Raw genomic sequence first — 17,037 nt, forward strand, 5'->3', positions numbered from 1 at the left:
TCTAATGTTGTATATATCCACAGCATAATAAAACTGTAATACCTCGAGAAACTTCTATTCATGCAAATAAACTCATGTCTATTCTAAATAACATTGATGGAAACAGTTTAAGGATTTTCAAACATAGGGTGGTTGATCTTTATCATATAAGAACAAAATAAGCAGTTTATAAGATATGATATAGCCTAGCTTAGAGATTTTTCAACACATAATGAACAATCCCTGCAATCAATTATCCTCAACATTAGTTTACATTGTCATATGCATGCAAAGCATATGAAATTATAATATATTGTGAACTCTTTCCTGAAATTTAACTCACTTAAAAAAACATTAACAGAAAACTAAAATTCAAACATTTTCACCCTGCAACTGATATTTATTGTCCAAGAATAAAACCGGAATTATGTAATCCATTTTATGTTGTTTACTGATAATGTGCTCGGTATTTCATTGAACACCCCAGCATTTTATGAAATCCTACTATATAAGCTTATGATGTAGATCAGTGGGCTCAGTATCAGAAAAACTTGTGGCAATGACTTGACGCTCTCTCTCTCTCTCTCCCCCTCTCTCTCTCTCTCCCCCCCCCCCCCTCCCTCCCTCCCTGGCCTCCCTAAGCCACACCGTGGATAAAATGTATGTCGAGCTTGAGACGATGGGAGGAAAATAGATGTGGCAGTACCAAATCAATTAGGACAATCAGGAATTAAAATTGATATTCATAATAAGCATAACATTCAGAGGATCGAAAAATGATGTATGCACAAGCATTATTAGAATATAATACCAAAGGATGAACTCTTGTTTCAAACATCCTTGAAATATGATGGAAACATCCCAAGAAATGCTTTGAAACCACTAAATAGAATGTCCTGATATAAATTTATACATATGTGAAAATAGTGTCATATATATCATGCTCAATTGAAGCACACCAAAATGCTATAATTACTTAAAAATTATATTTTCAATGATTTTACACACAACATAGAACAATGGAATGGGCTGAAGGGCAATCAGATCGATGTGTTGACATGTAAGGTTTGAAAGCCTAAGCAGAGAAGGCATATCGATTGTCTATGCATATGTACAGAGATACTTTCTACAAGGGTTATATAACTATGCCATTTTACTTCTAACCAAAAATAGATCAGTTTGGAATACATAGATCGAACTAGTACTGCCGAAAAGCATACATTTGAACCATAAACCACATCTGCTCAGGAAATATTATTCAGTTAACACAGAGTATTCCTATGGTAGCAAAAGGCATTTTGAACAAAACCACAGATCTAATCCCCTTCCTCGTAGTTTTTAAGCGACTTCAGCGATTGGGGAATCTCAACTTCTTGTTTTCCATCACGCACAGATTGTTGTTTGATAGGAACAGACTGGTCTCTTAAGTGACCAAGCATATTCTTGTCAAAGGGGATAGGTTCTTTTCCTCCATAGGGAACGAGAACCATTCTCAAAGGAACCGCTTCTAGTGGATCCGTACCCTTCATCTGTGGATCTGGAATATTCACCGGGTTTTGCAGAGCCGGCATGGTCTGTTCCTCCTCCGCTTTGCTCACTGCAGGAGGTGGGGATTCAGATAAGGTCATCTCGGAGTCACTCAACGAATCTTGGTTTTCTACTAAGGATGAATCTGTGACCTACTAGTAGAGGTGCGAGACTTTTGCACCTGGCAACTAAATGGGCAAATGCCTTACACTCTTTGTTCTTCTTCATATAATATATAAAGTGGAGCAGGGGTGGCTTGTGAATATTATATAGTCCAAAAATAGAATCTTAATGGTTATAAGGTGAACTGTAAAGAAATAATAGTCCAAAATAAAAGCTTGCCAATTTTCCTAAGTGACCTGTAAAGATATAATAGTCCAAAATAAAAGCATGCCTATTTTTCTAGGTGAGCTGTAAAGATATACTAGTCCAAAATAAAAGCTTGCAACTTTTCATATGCGAAACTAAAGCTATACAGCATATAGTAACCGAAAACATGGATAGCATCCAGGTACTCCAGTTGTCTTTAGATATATACATGGTATCCTGGCTAGGTACCTGGACCGGTGCTTGTCCAGGTAGGTAGCCGGAATACCTTTTATTTTACGATAGAGGGAATATGCCATATTTAATACCATGTGAGAAGCAAACACCATTTGCTAATTTTTTCTTGTTGTATTCTAATTATGAGCCAGCTGTTTTGCTTTGGTTGAGGACCTTTCTGGATCCACCTAAATTGTAGCCCAGTTTTTGCATTCCAGCTTGTGATATAAACACCTCACATTATAATGCAGCTTTTACAATCCACCAACTGAATTCCTGAAGCTACCTCACCACTTTGGCTCTCTTTTACAAACTTGTGTCGCTTTGTCCAGAGACTAGGGAGGAACAATGAGATCTGAATGCAATTGCCACAGTCCGCTGCTTTATTTGTAGACTAAGCAGCCCTTAATTTATATGGGCCGCCTTAGCACAAAAACTAATTAATGTTTTAATGCTTGACAAACAAGCGTGGCAGGATAGTCTTACGCAGCACACTAGATAGAGCCAAGGTATATGATTTATTTAAACAATTCCATGTCTTGTGCCTGTGGTACTTATGTGTATCTTGGACATTATTTATGATATATAGCACATTTTTTGTCGACAATAGTAAATACAGTATATACGAAACTCATTTCTTTATTTCACAAGTGAACTCCAGGCTTGATTATAAATTTTCTATAAACGCTTTCTGATGGAAGACTTCCTATGAATTTTCAATGAATAGATTGAGTAGGTTTGCGACTAAAATTTTCTTCAATTATGTAGTTTCATTTGTATAGCTTCATTGAAGATTTTCTATAAACTTTCTATGACTAGAAAATTCTACGGATCTTTTCCTATCTATACATTTATTTCTTGTGATAGAGTTATTAACATACTTTGTTTGGTCATAGAGCATTATAAAAAATCTACTTTGACTACATTCAATGTTAAATGCTCTATGGCTATAGAAAATTCTAAACGTTTTGTGCAAATGATGAGTAGACTTTTGTTAACCTTCAAAATTATTGGTATATTTACTAAATCATATTGTTGATTTTTTTTGTTAAAGTTACAGTCCATTCCATATTTTTAATCTCTCGAGCTAATATCCTCTATTGCTAATTAGAAACTCATTTTGGCAACAATAAATTATAATATGTGATATCCCAAAATAGTGGCCTAACATGCCAAAGTAACTACATCAATTATAGGAAGAGATCTCCTTCCATTCACTCTGAGGGAATTTGGACTTGAGACCAGTGCCATTGAAAATGAAAATATTATCTCTTTGGCTTTCTGGTTTATATATGGAATGCCAAAATCGTAGTCTATATGTGACCGGGGCGGCGAATTTAGTGGAGGCTGCTCCTATACTTCGAGGTGGACCCTTACTTGATTTGCTTTGGGCCTCCACCTTGGCATCTCAAATTTGATAAACTTCATGCCTCTTTCCGGTCTTGAATGCCAAAGCAGCTTGTTCACTATTGGGTGTGACAAGTTTAGCAACTAGTTCAGAGTTCCCATCAAAGTCATTCACATTTAAAGTGGATTTTAGCATTAGATATCTCACCCAAACCTAATAAAACTAGAATCTTAAATCCTCCATGGACCAGAATATAGTTTACCGGATGCACTGCCACAAGTACGATTTTGGGTAATTTAATGAATATAAGGCATTTAGCTTAAATCTATGCTAGTATTAATTATAGTCAAATTAGTTTAACCTGAGATTCTTGTGTGGGTCGATCTAATAGTATCCAGACTCTGAGTAATCCATTGTGATCAAAACATCCCAGATTGTGGTCCAGTTTTTACAATCCACTAATGACAGGAATCCCAGAAGCAACCTCTCCACAGCTTCTTCTTCGTAATCTGGTCAGTTCCTATATAGCTCATTAGCATTATTGAATCAAGCAATATAGCAAAAATATAAGTCATGATGCATTGTTGTGGACATTATTTTATCCTGTGCCGTGAATAAAGCAGCCTGTCATGTTCTTTATCCTTGTGAATTAATTAACGGAGGGATAAGTGATAATTGACATGAAAGAATCTAGGTCCTTCATAGATACACAATCATTGACATGACGCATGGATCGTATACATCTCTCTGATCTGTGACTACAAGGTTACAGACATACAGACCAAATGGAAGCAATGGCCATGCATTTGAGTTGACTGCCATGCTCCGATGCTCTACTTCCGGTATCTATATTTTTGGCACGAAGAACACAACACTGATCATCCACTGGAACTAGCTTAATTTGAGACTCCATGTACCCATGTTGGCAAATAGTCTTCCACTAGGAGGAAATAGGCAGGCTACAGATAAGACATTTGCGCCGTGACCCTTGATGACAGACAACAATCCAATACTGGAGGAAACAGGGAAGAAATAATCATATGAACTGAAATACTAATGAGGTCACAATTTATATATGATGAATACTAGGTCCATCAGATAAGACATCAGGCTAAGCAAATTAACCTTAGGCAGCAGCCAAAGCCTATATCTTATTTTAGGTTAAAGCTAGTTAGACATCTATATAATATAATTTGACTGGTGAGAATTTTGCAGTTTCCACAAAACAAACCTTACTTAAATAACATATCATCGACGAAATACAACAAACTAGCAATGCATTATTACATCCAGTTTAAGGGTACCAAACTAGCAAACATATTGTTCTCCACAAAAAACATCATATGGCTTGATGCACTTTATGGGCTTGTTCTTTCAGAAGTCATGGCACTGTACACAGTTTACAACACATTACATGACTATATGCTATTATTTCCCTCCAGAAAGTTGACATCATTCAGAACCTACAGAAAACCATGAAGCAAAGTTGGCTTGATTGAATGCTTTGGGTCAACTGGAACATTTTCTGTGGCGTAGTTGGCAGCCTTTCTTCCTCTAGTTGATTTAGTTGTTGAAACTGGATAAACTTCATGCCTCTTTCTGGTCTTGAATGCCAAAGCAGCTTTTTAACTATTGGGTGTGACAAGTTTAGCAACTAGTTCAGAGTTCCCATCAAAGTCATTTACATTTAAAGTGGATTTTAGCATTAGATATCTCACCCAAACCTAAATAAAACTGGAGTCTTAAACCCTCCATGGACCAGGGTATAGTTTATCCAGATGCTCTGCCACAGGTACGATTTTGGGTACTTTAATGAATATAAGGCATTTAGCATAAATCTAGGCCATTATTAATTATAGTCAAATTATTTTAGCCTGAGATTCTTGCGTGGATCTAATAGTATCCAGTCTCCGAGTAATCCAACTTATGCTCAAATCAGCCCAGATTGTGGTCAAGTTTTTACAATCCACTGACCACAGGAATCCCACAAGCTACCTCTCCCTAGCATCTTCTTTGTAATCTAGTCAGTTCCTATATAGCTCATTACCATTCAATAAATCCAAGGAATATAGCAAAAATATAGGTCACGATGCATTGTTGTGAACATTATTTTATCCTGGGCCGTGAATAAACCAGCCTGTCATGTTCTTTATCCTTGTGAATTAACGGAGTGATAATTGACATGAAATAATCTAGGTCTTCATCTTCCTTGGCTTTGCCCTTGTCTTTGGCACCAGATGGTCCAGCGCATCCTTGATAGCTTTGTGCAGGCTGAAGCAATCTCATGCAGAGTGCTTATGGTGCGGGTGCCAGGGGTACTATTTCTTCAAGAGTTCATTGAACGAGGGTCTGTTTGAGTTGTTGTACGAGCGTTGCATCACCGCGACTGTGTTGTCTGGCTTGCGCTTGCGGTTTTGACTTCCTGACTAGTTACTCTAGTTGTCGTTGTTGGGGCAATCGTTGTGGATCTTGTCATTGCGTTGGCCATTGCTATTGTTGTTATCGTTTTTGTTTTGGCCCTTGTTGCTATTGGACTCGAACCTTTCGATCTCCTTGTCTACTTCGTTTGCCCAGGTCTGAGCCATGACCTTGAAGGATTTGACGTGGTTCTGACTTCTTGAGTGGTTACCCCAGTTGTAGTATTGGGACGATCGATGTGGTTCTTGTCGTTGCATTGGCCGTTGGTATTGTTGTTATTGTTGTTGTTCTAGCCCTTGTTGCTGTTGGACTCGAACCTTTTGATCTCCATATCTTCTTCATCTGCCCAGGTCTGAGCCATGACCTTTAAGGATTTGACGCTGTTTGGGTGCCTCCTACCAAAATCTTAGAACATCCGAAGGTCAAAGAGACCGTTTTGGAAGCAATCACTAACGTCGTTCTCTATGACATCCACAATTGTGGCTTTTTTGTCGTAGAAATGGCGTATGTAGCTTCTTGGGGTCTCTCCTTGCTGCTGCTTGATCGGGGACAAGTTGATTCTGTTGCCAGAACGTTGCATTGCCCTGGTGGAATTCCTAGTGAACACCTTCTTTAGATCTTCCCACGAATCGATGGAGTTTCTTGCAAGTGACTCGAGCCATGTCATTGGTGCTACCTCCATGCAGATGGGGAAGTAGACTACTTTGGTGTCGTTGTTGCTGCTGGCAGTTTGTACTGCCAGTGAGTAGCATCGGAGCCATTAGACTGGGTCTTTCTTGCCATCATACTTGGTGATTCTCGGTTGCTTGAACTTGTCGGGTAGAAGTGTCCTCCTGACTCATCAAGAGAAAGCGAGAAACCCGTCAATGTTGTCTCCTAGGTGATTGACTTCTTCTTCACGTTTGCAGCGCCAGCTATCGATGATTGTGCAGGCATCGCAAGTGGAGTTGATCTTATTGCGAAGCTCTTCTATGGGGCGTTCGGGCTCTGGACGACTGCCTCGGTGGCCACAGCCTCCCGATGGTCCTACCCATCTTCCTTCGCCTCCAACTTGACTTGGTTTAGCACCTCCGGCTGGTTTGTGCGGAGGGTCATTACTGATCTGACTCAGTCTCCACAGGGGGTCATTGCCAATCTGACTTGGCCTCCGGCTACTAGCGTGATGGTTTAGCTCTGAGCGGTCCACCGATTGTATAGGATTTTGGCGATCGAGTTACTCGTATGCTCGCTTGGCTAGTTCTGCGAGCACGTGAGTGTACTTGTTCTGAGGCATTGCTCGCGAGATGAGATCGATGGATGCCACAGTAGCAATGGGAGTGTGATGTTGGCACCCTCGAAATTCTACGGATCTTTTTCTATCTATACATTTATTTCTTGTGATAGAGTTATTAACATATTTTGTTTGGTCATAGAGCATTATAAAAACTCTTCTCTGACTACATTCAATGTTAAATGCTCTATGGCTATAGAAAGTTCTAAACGTTTTATGCAAATAATAAGTAGACTTTTGTTAATCTAAAGTATCATTAATGTATACTTACCCAATATATTTTTTATTTTTATTTGATAAAGTTGGGATTGCGTTCCAGGACAAACTGTATCATATATGGAAACAAGTGGTGTGCATGAAATATTGCTTTAGGGTGGACCAGCTTGAAAGACAATCTCAACACATGCTAGCTTGAAAGATAATGTCAACACATGGCAGCTTAAAAGATAATTTCAATACATGTTGCCAGGACTTGTCTCGACATCACTATGGAGGTTGCCACTGTATCTGAAAAGAAATGGGGATCATGTAATGGAAATAGAATGTTGAACATTAATATTAATCCCTATGGTCACCATGAGAAATTCTTAATCGCACTGCGTGGGCTCCTTACAAGCATAAATTATATCATAGCTTTACGATACATACGGATATGTACATCTCAAATCACTTATATCTCCAAACCAGAACCGAGTTTGTAAACTCCAAGTCCTGAATAAGTTTTTACAACTAGAATTTCATTAAGCTGTACATATTTACGTATTACAACACCAACAGATATTGGCTTGCATAATCAAAATCACCTTCAAGTCATGATCTATACAGGACATGCTCAGGTTATTACTGTAATCATACCTAAAGCACTGGCGAGTTGACATGCAGCATTTCAGCCTTTCAGGGTGGAGGCTGCACTTTAGGAAGGCACTACAGTCGACACAAATCAAAAGAATGGGATGGCGGAAAAAATGAACTAAAATGACCACAATGGTTAGAGGGGGAAACCAGGAAAATAAAGGAGAATTAGAGGAACCAATCAAACTAGCACCAAAATAGAGGAAAACCAGAAGGCACATGAATACGACAAGAAACCAACAAAGGCATATATAACAAGCAAAAAGGGATCAATATGCAGAGGGCCTAAAATAAGAGGAAACTAATCAAAACCAAACAGAATCAGGGAACAAATCCGTCAACACAAATGAGTTTAGTGATAGATCCATCAACACAAATCCGTCAACCAGTAGCAAAGCAGCAGATGACCTCACCAAGAAAACTGATGAACTCAAGAAGAGAGACGGAAGCAATGATGGAAAGGCCAGTGAGCAGACAACCATTAACGCAACAACATGCGCCTCCTCGATCTATTATAAGGCGCAAATCCAAAGCTAGTGTGTGGCACATACCACCACCAGAAGGAACGTCAAGCGTGCACTGGTGAGCGCCCAGCTCCTCGCAAAGGCCAGCAATCCAGGGTCCCAATCTGACGGAAATTCAGCAGAGAAACATGGCACACGAGAACGCACGATAGAGCGGGTGAATCAGAGGGGAAGGTTTTTCCTCCGAGAAGCGGCCAATTTGGCGTCACTTCCACAATCTCTGTTCAAAACAGGTGGTGAAAGAGCTCCCAAGATCATGGACTAGACAGAACGCACTTGCACACTGAACAGGGAGAATGCAGGAGCAGAGGCATTAAAAAACCTCATACACATAGAAAATAGCAAAGCTGTATCCCCAACCAATAGTTCAACACTGTCAGTAAACAACAATGTCGACAAAGGTCAATTGCAGCTTATTTATACCCGTGTCCCTGTGTGGTTGTCCAGAGGGTGGTTTTATTTGTACGAGTCAACAAGGGACAGATTGTATCATGCAATAAAAAATATTTGGAGTATAATTTTGCGGGTCAAACATGGCTAGCTGTAGATGACTTATCTGATAATCGTTAAGAATATTGTCTCCGACAAGAAAAGGGACATAGTGTCAATGGGACAGTAGTAGTAAGGTACACAACTAGACTGCATATATTTATCTTAAGATTAAAAAATGCTTTCAGCATATATTAAAGGTATTTCAGGCAAGGAAATAGCTCAATCACAAAACACCTAGGCCAGACGTACCATTGGCTACTTGGCAATCACTACGGGAAACAGGGAAGATGCCGAGTGCTAGGGGCACTCGGCGAAGGCCTAAAAACACTCGGCAAAGAGTTTGCCGAGTGTAACACTCGGCATCTGACACTCGGCAAAGATTTTAACGGCAAACAGAACCTTGCCGAGTGTCAAATGTCGGGCACTCGACAAACATCTTTGCCGAGTGTCAGACGACACTCGGTAAAAAAAACCGTCGGCGAAGATGGAGTAATGGCGCGGCACGGTGTTAGGGGCTTTGCCGAGTGCTTCACAGAAAAGCACTCGGCAAAGGCCAACAAATTTACCAAGTGCCATGTCGAAACACTCGGCAAACTCCAGCAAGTTTGCCGAGTGCCACCTGGAAACACTTGGCAAAGTGGCACGTACATACTTATTTCTATTGCCTCTTTGCCGAGTGTATAAGCTGAAACACTAGGCAAAACTGCGACACTCGGCGAAACAGTAACAGAAAATGATAGAAATAGCCGCTTTGGCAAGTGTATAGTCCAAAACACTCGGCAAAGAGGCCCTTTGCCGAGTGTAACACTCGGCAAAGTGGTAAAAACCTCCCTATTTTTACTGCTTTCTTACGTATAAAGGACCCCTCTCAAAAAAAATCACAGGCATGTTTATTACATTACAGGCATATAATAAGCATCACAGGCATATATTTTAGGTCACATGCACACAAATCACCGAGTACATATTCTAGTTTGAACAAACCACAATTCCACAAGTATATGTTCGAGATTAAATAAGTAGTTCACAAACAATGCACAAGTCAGCGAGGTGGCGTCCCTGGGAACCGCTGCGACAAACCTGGGTCTTGAGCTTGGGAATTCGAAGCCACCGATTGGTTCTGCACATAGAAGAAGACGTGTGAGACAAGATTGATATCATTTGAGCTAAATAAGTCATCTTTGAGCTAACGAAGTCATTTGAGGTAACTAAGTCATGTTTGATTTGAAGCCACCGATTGGTTCTGCACATAGAAGAAGACGTGTGAGACAAGATTGATATCATTTGAGCTAAATAAGTCATCTTTGAGCTAACGAAGTCATTTGAGGTAACTAAGTCATGTTTGAGCTAACAAAGTTAAGTATTGAAACTAAAGTTCAAGTGACTCACAGGAGTATGCGTGGGTGGCTGAGGTGGAGGTAATATCATCAGTGGCTGTGGTAGTGGTGTACCCATACTCGTAGCAGTAGCCATATTTTGCATATATTGAAACATTTGTTCCATCCTCAACCGATTTTCTTCGTCCATCCTCTACCGCTCGGCCTCCATCCTCTGCCGAACCATCCGCTCCACCCTCGCCTCCATCTCCTGTTGTTGCTTCTCCACTTGGGCCTACAATTTTTCATCGCAATATTACAATGCAAAGGATATGAAACGTTCCCAAAATTTGAAAGGAACCAATCTATGTTGTCCATTGCCTATACAAAAAGTTTTGAAGTCCAACTCTAATTCGACCGTCACTTTGACTCCAAATCTTAACAGATCATTCTGAACTTCTAAACTCTTCTCTCAAGATGCTCCAGCTTGTAAGAGTCGTACATGACAAAAGATGCGAAACCTTCTCAATTTTTTTCCAAAGTCTCCATGTATGACATCATAAGATCTTGACAAATCTCGTGATTTTCAGAGTTCGTTTGCTTTTTCTAGAATTTAAAACCATTGGACCACACGTTCGTGGTCGTATTTTCTGAACAAGATGTTGGAAAGTTCTTTTCATTTTCTGGGTAAGGCCCCAGAGTGGACTCAATAACATGAATAGGATTTTTCCACTAAACTTATTCTATTATTTCAAACACTTGCAGTTCAAATTTGCCCGTAACTGAAAAAATCCATTTTGTGCTATAAATTTATTAAATATAGCAAATTGATCCACAAATATACCAAATTTGAACATGTAGTATCACATGTTGTGTGTGGAGAGTGGAAAAAGTTTGGAGGGCAGGGAAGAAAAAAATTGTTATTTTGCCGAGTGCCTGAGGACTAACACTCAGCAAAGTACAAACGTCCGGCACGTGGCTACCACACGTGCTAGGCACGTGTTAGAGATTTGCCGAGTGCGGCTTACTGACACCCGGCAACACTGTACTTTGCTGAGTGCCTAGGGATGGACACTCGGCAAACCTATAATTTGTCGAGTGCCGCTAACGGGCACTCGGCAAAGTGCAAACGTCCGGTACGCTTCGTAACGGCTGTCGTGCGTGCTAGGCACGTGTTAGAGATTTGCCGAGTGCGTGCTGTTTGCCTACTGTTGTTGTCGTTTTTGCTGAGTGTTTCATTCATGACACTCGGCAAACAAGTTGTTTGCCGAGTGTATTTTGAATGCTGAGTGTATATATATGGATACACTCGGCAAACGTGTCCTTTGCCGAGTGCCCGATAGATTGCACTCGGGAAAGATAAAAACACTCGGTTTTTTTGCGGTTTCCCGTAGTGAATGGGTAGGTTTCTGATATGCAGCCATTCAAAGCATGAACAGAAAAAAGCATCATCTCACGTAATGTCAACAATAAACCAAGAAGGATATCAGGATATCATCTTCAAACCCATTAACAAAACTGCAATAGCTAGAAACTATATAATTCGTTAAAGTATGTGCAGCCCCATCTATACTAGTCATACAACCAACAGTCATTTGGTTGTCTCTCTCTAGAAGGAAGATAGAAATATCATGATTGCAAGGTTGCCCCATTGTTATGGTTAGGGACATTTGTTGACCCATCAATAGCACAGGTCTCCATACTCTGTACTTGAAGATTTGAAGGGACCTGTATAGAATTGAAAATGCAAAAATGATCAATTAATATGAAGAGTCCTTAAAATGGCAAATTATAAAGGAAACACAAAATATGGATAATTCCCATCAATGAACAACACTTTTCACTTGAACCAATATGTAGTTTATTTGAATTGTTCAACCTGATGCATACTTTGCTGAGTCACTTATTTAATTTATTAAATATTGGCAGTCTCTATCTCCAGACACACACATAAACATGTCGTGATTAGTAATTCACTACTGAAAATATGAGCATTCATCCTCAACCGTAGTACCCGTTGCTTTTCGGGTCCAAAATTGGTGGTCTCCGGACACCCGGTACTAAAAGGCCGAGTGGTGTTATGATCCGGTACTAATGCTCCTAGAACTTTTACTACCGGGTCATAACACCACCCAGTACTAAAGGGTCACTTTTAGTATCCGATGGTGTTATGACCCAGTACTAAAGGTCTCTCCATGGGTTACATCAAAAGGAAAGTATATCTACATCCATCGCATGTGTTGTGTAGGTGGAGTGGTAAGGAAGGATCGTGTGAGGCTGAAGGTCATGGGTTCGAATCCCAGGGACCGGGCACATGCATATTATGCGTGAAATATAGCAGTACAGGTTGTACAACCTACTAAAGGGGGGGTTTGGAACAAGGCAGTTTCCCTAGCAGTGTTCTCTAACCGATTTTTATTTCCTCCAATTAATTTGTATAGTATTTACACATAAACGCATATTGCAGAAATAGAAGAAGCATAAGTTTCAGTAGTTTAACTCACATCAAGGTCCAGAAGCTCTATTTATTGGTTGTATATTTACTTGCATGAGTGGTATGCCATAAGTACTCAGGATGCCCAAAACCTGTTGAACCCTCCTGTCAACTTCTTCACATTTGATCTCAACTACCTTAAGATGGCTGCACACAAATGGTTTTTCCAACGGCTCATAAATTCTTTCTGTTTCCACTTGGTCTTTTTGGTACCTATAAACATTACAAATACTTTGCAAGTAATTTATCAGTAATGGATGGCAATTGATATTCAATACCACATGTCACTTATCTTAAAAAATATAAGTACCTTAGAAAGCTGGAAGGTTAGCATCTCAATAATAGGTGAATGACTGAGGAAGCAAGTTAATATATTGAGATCAACAGCAACACCAGGACAGGATTGGCTGAGTAACAATGTCTTTAACTTGCCAAATGTAGGGAAAAATAATTTTTAATCCCTGATGACAATAAACGGGGCAAGGTGTAAAGGAGTAAGATCTAACAAGTCAGAAGTGATGAACAAAATATTTGTAATGCATGATGTGGTCATACCATAGAGAACACATTGTTTTGGTGCAAGATGCCATACTATTTAGACGGAACTAATGCAAGAAGTTTAATATCCGTATTTATATTACAGATTCACCATGCAAAAGAATATCCATATATTTCCCATATCAAGTAAGCCATATAGAGAAGTTTGAGTCACACTAATTACTGCATGTCAATTCATTCTTAGCTATGTAATTCCGTTGATTTAGGAATTAGAAGGGTCTTACAGCCTGCACGAAACAAATGTCAAACAATAGTGATGAATGGAATCCGCTAAAAAGGAAAACATACCACATCCGAAACAGCTGAGAGCTCCAACTCTGAAACTTGCGATAAACCTTTCAAAAGTATGACCTCACCGTGCGAGTCATCGCCAGAATAATAACAACCAAAATAATTACGAGAATCAAAAGTATTCGTACAACAAATGTCATTAGAGTATACCGTCAATCTCACAACCGCTGAAACTAAAAATGGCATGTTTTCAAGCAAGGGAGTTCTACCACCACAATCACTTAACACAAGCGAGACAAGTCTAGGAGAAGAAACCTGCACACGATAGAACATTGGAAAGTCACAGCGGACAATGCTGAGATGTTTTAAGTATGGGGCTGAAATATCCCCATAAAGTTCACCATGCCTATGAGACGCTGGACAGCCTGAAAAATCGAGAGTGCTGCTCCGTAGAGTGACACGTGCAAGATGCAATTTGTTATTAGGTGCTTTGAGATGATGGGCACATCCGGTAGCTCAAAAGGCGAGCTCTCCTCCTTGTACATGTAGATGCCATGGGATGTGCGCAGCGAGAGTACCCGAGCTTGGCTTAGCAGCGCAAGCCGAAACCACAGGTTCACACTCCTTTCATAGGCGGGCAGGAATGGCTTGAAGTAGAAGTCACACTCCTCGAGATCAATCACGAACGAGTCCAGTTGGGCTCCAGGGTCGCGGAGGAGGAGCAGGTTGTCGACGAAACGAATGAACCATAGGGGGTTGTTGCAGCTCTTGGCACTGGTGACACGTAGGGCAGGGGCAGATTTCCAGAGATCGTGCCAGCGCCAGGCAAGCAGGGATGTCGACACCACGTCATGCGCGGGGAGGAAGGACATCACATGGTGGAGCAGTTCATCAGGAAGGGCACCGAGGCGGTCAGCCCCTCCCGGCGTGGATGATTTCTTGGTCATCCCACTGCGCCAAACACGGCCAAATACGATAAACGGCGTACCTAGGAGCTGGAGGATGAGTTTGCTGCGTCAAAAAAAGAAAAGAAAAGAATTGTTCAATGCAAAATAGTTCACCAGTCATCACAAACGCATAGACAAGCGTGCAAATTGTTTTCGTCCGAGACAATTACATTAATAAAGAAAAACTACAAAAAGCTAAAGCGAAACTATCTCGGCATTCTTCATTGATTCACACAGCACATAATATGATGTCATCATCCTTGCATGGAAAATATATTATACCCAACTAATGAAGAGACGCAGATCATTCAGGCATCAATCCTCCCTTGCTATCACCTGCTAACCGTATTAAATTGCCCGTATTAAATTAAGTCATAGTGAGAATAACATTGCTCACTAGTTAGCAGTCATTTACATTTGCAATCCACATTAACTCAATGATCGCTGTAAATGCCATTTTGCAATATCATGAACTTCAAAGTATTTACATAAACAATCCAAAACTCATAGATGAAACTTGAAATTTTAAAGCCCCAATTTCTTAGCGCACATGAAACTCATTTAGATGTAAGCATGAAAATATCTAGTGATGGATATGTCACATATATACTGCTTGAGAAACAATAGATGAATAGCAGGACTACAGATAGAAGTAAGTACCACTTCAGGTTCAGCTATCAGCTCCAAAGTCCTAGCAGCTGACAAACCTTTGAGAAGCACACAGCCTGCACTGCCATCATCAGTGGAATAACAGTGCCAGCACAATACCCAGGGTCATCGCTCTCACAATAATCATGACATCATGTGTCCAATAATGTAACTGTTGCTCTAACTAACACTGGCATGTCTTCAAATAAAGCAGTTTTACCCAAACAACAATTTAGTTGCAGTGAAATGACACCTGGGGTAGAAATAAGAGTCCGGCAGTCCGAGCAAAAGATGCAGGCTTGAATGCTCAGATGCTCAAGGGATCGGGAAGAGATCTTGTCAGCATGAATGCGGCATTCTGTCATGTTTATCCTGCAGTGCTTGACAACTCGAGAAATCATGAAACTTGCCTGGTAAACATAGACCACAAAGCTTCAATTTGTTCAAGTACTGAGAGAAAACAGGCAGATTATCAAGCCACAATTCTTTGACCATCCCACCACCACCACCACCAATGACAGAAACACTCAGCACCCGAACTTGGCACAATAAGGCATGCCGAATCCACAGGTTCACGTAGGGCACATCAGCTGCAATGTAATGATCAAACTCGAACAGGCACACCTCCAAGTTTGTGCGGTCACGGAGCAGCAGGAGATGGTCCAAGAATTTCCGGTGAAAACTGACTTGGCCAGCACCAGTGACACGCAGAACGGGCATGGACTTCCAGAGCTGACACCAGCGCTTCGCGATCACGCAAGTTTGCACAGCCTCCCGTGCATCCAGGAAGCCAAGAACGTGGTGGAGTTGAACGTCAGGCATGACGCTGATGAGGTCGTCACCGCCTGCTGCCGACGCGCTCTGGGGCATTCCGTCGAACACGCTGCAAGCGCCCAACTCTGCCCAGAGATAACCGTCAATTTTGGAGAAAGAGGGGGAGGGAGAGAGAGAAACAGGGAGAGACCGAGAGAGTGAGAGAGAGATTGCGAGCTGGTCCAGCTCACCTGTTTGAGGATTCATCCGTTGCTCCAGAGGCAAGCGGACCACGGCGGTGGAAGGGGAGAAGTTGCCTCGAATCTCTCGTCGAATTTCCGTTCAAGATTGAAAATACAGAGCCCGTTAGAGGCCTGGTGGACGCGGAGAGCAACGGTGGCGAGGTTCGTGGCCGTGGGCGAACCCTAGAAACTTACAGACGTAGTCACGTAGCCGACATTGGTGGATGAGTGGAGTACCCTGTGTTTTTGGCACGGGGAGGAGGGCGCAAAAGGCTCCAACGAGATGACCGGACAAATTTACAATATGCACACTGGAAAACAATTTTTTATGGAAAGGCGACATGAAACTTTGTAAAACACCCTTCTACTTTGGAACCAGAGTGTTCGCTCGTTAATTAATTATTAATAAAATCACAACCTTGATCACCAACTTCATTTTTTTTGTGCACCTAACTTTAATTCGCTTTTCAATGTAGCTGGTCTGTACGAGAATAAAATTATTATAATGAGTTATATATATATATATATATATATATATATATATATATATATATATATATATGGGATCTGTCGTGCCCACTACTACAGAATCGACTAAATTATATTTATACTGGGTAGCAACCTTTCGAGACAAATGGACCATTGAATTAAGCCGACTACCATCATATACATGCACATCCATTTTAAAAATCCAAATGTTTCTCGTTAACGACCAAATATTTAAGGTGAGCAGGCATGCATTGAGCTACAAATCATGGTGAAAACTTAAAGAAAAAGGTAAAAATAGCATTAACTTACCTTAGAGAGACACCTCCTCTAAAAACTCCGCCAGACCATCTAAACAAGTCCCCAACTCTAAATTTGAAAACTATAGTCTCAAAACCAATTCAAGACC

The 17,037-nt window shown here is 40.8% G+C and overlaps 2 pseudogenes; both read right to left on the reverse strand.

The window, feature by feature from the left end:
* Positions 1 to 12,774: 12,774 nt before the first annotated feature.
* LOC140220193 (uncharacterized) lies at positions 12,775 to 14,499 on the reverse strand (annotated as a pseudogene).
* Positions 14,500 to 14,974: 475 nt separating this feature from the next.
* Positions 14,975 to 16,541, reverse strand: LOC140220168 (FBD-associated F-box protein At5g56370-like; annotated as a pseudogene).
* Positions 16,542 to 17,037: the final 496 nt, after the last annotated feature.

The sequence above is a fragment of the Setaria viridis genome, chromosome 8 (assembly GCF_005286985.2).
Source record: "Setaria viridis chromosome 8, Setaria_viridis_v4.0, whole genome shotgun sequence".
NCBI lineage: Eukaryota > Viridiplantae > Streptophyta > Magnoliopsida > Poales > Poaceae > Setaria > Setaria viridis.